Genomic DNA, 1475 nt, shown 5'->3' on the forward strand with positions numbered 1-1475 from the left:
TACCCAACCTCCCTTGAGACAAGCCCTCCTCTACAGCCTAGGTATGTGGACATTCCTTCTTAGCTTTTCTTAAAGATGCTAGTCCTTTCCCCTGAACCATTTGGCCCACCTTCCCTTGCCCTCTGAATTTATGCTTTTTTTGGTCTTTAAATGTCCAATCTTTGATTCTGGAGTTGTGGGGCAGGTGAGGGCCTCTGGCACGTAGTAGCTGAAACCCACTTTCTACAAGAAACATCAGCTTTGCTGGAAGATCAGGGTGTGCACCTCATATTGAGTCGTGGCCTTATTTCCAGAGCTGGCCTTGGAAAAATAATCTCTTCACCAAAAAAATATGGCCCTTGTATAAAATTGCTGAATGTTCATTCATCCATTCATTTATTCTAAGAACAGTGAATTTTCTGATGCTAGATTCACAAAGATAAATGAGGGAGGGGACCCTCTGCTTCACCTCTTACAGGGAAAGGAAAAGAGACACCACAGAAAGTAGATTTAACACCAATGTTTATTAGGACAGAAAAGAAGAAGGAAAAAATAGATGACAAAAACCTTGGCATCCCCAAGTGGTGTGCTTCATTACTCTGAACAAGCCTTTTCCAAATCCTTTGGGCAGGCAGCTGCCCCAAACTGCTGGTCTGGAGTTCCAGCTCCATCAGCCCATGTAAGATTCTTGTTCTGCCCACCCTTAAGCACTGGTAGAAAGATCTTTGGGGAAGTCTACACTTTAGGCTATTAGTTTTAATGATTTATGCTGGTTAGTAAAATGAAGCGGTATATATATTTGCCATCCCCAAGGCAAACTTTGGCACACCCACAGCTCATGAGGTCTGAAGACATCCATTTCCGCAGTTTAACAACAAATGAAAGAAGAAAATTTGTCTTGTTTGAACATTGTCCAGGTTGTTTCCTAAGAAATGTTTGCTGAAAAAGAATAAGAAAAGAATGTTAAGATGATTATGGTGGTAGTAGTGGTGCTGGTGATGATGGTGGTGGTAATTATGACGGTGATGGTGGTGATGATCATGGTGGTGGTGGTGATGGTGATGATGATAATGATGATGGTGGTGAAGATGATGGTGGTGATGGGGGTGGTGATGGTGATAATGATGGTGGTGATGATGATAATAATGATGATGGCAGCAGTGCTGGTGATGGTGATGATGATGATGATGATGGTGAAGATGATGGTGGTGATGGGGGTGGTGATGATAATGATGATGGGGGTGGTGAAGATGATGGTGGTGATGGGGGTGGTGATGATAATGATGATGGGGGTGGTGAAGATGATGGTGGTGATGATGATAATAATGATGATGGCAGCAGTGCTGGTGATGGTGATGATGATAACGATGATGATGATGGTGAAGATGATGGTGGTGATGGGGGTGGTGATGATGATAATGATGATGGTGATGGTGAAGATGATGGTGGTGATGGGGGTGGTGATGGTGATAATGATGATGGTGGTGGTGAAGATG

General features: G+C 43.4%; 1 protein-coding gene across 1 annotated transcript in view; it reads right to left on the reverse strand.

Annotated features, from left to right (window-relative positions):
* Positions 1 to 514: 514 nt before the first annotated feature.
* Positions 515 to 1475, reverse strand: part of CUNH17orf67 (chromosome unknown C17orf67 homolog) — a 31094-nt gene continuing 30133 nt past the window's right edge. Inside the window, exon 4 of the mRNA XM_003795635.2 lies at positions 515 to 918. The gene's annotated coding sequence lies outside the window, so the exon portion shown is untranslated. The remainder of the gene's footprint in view (positions 919 to 1475) is intronic.

This window comes from Otolemur garnettii, unplaced genomic scaffold (genome assembly GCF_000181295.1).
Source record: "Otolemur garnettii isolate 467f Iridium unplaced genomic scaffold, OtoGar3 scaffold00094, whole genome shotgun sequence".
In the NCBI taxonomy this organism is placed as follows: Eukaryota; Metazoa; Chordata; class Mammalia; order Primates; family Galagidae; genus Otolemur; species Otolemur garnettii.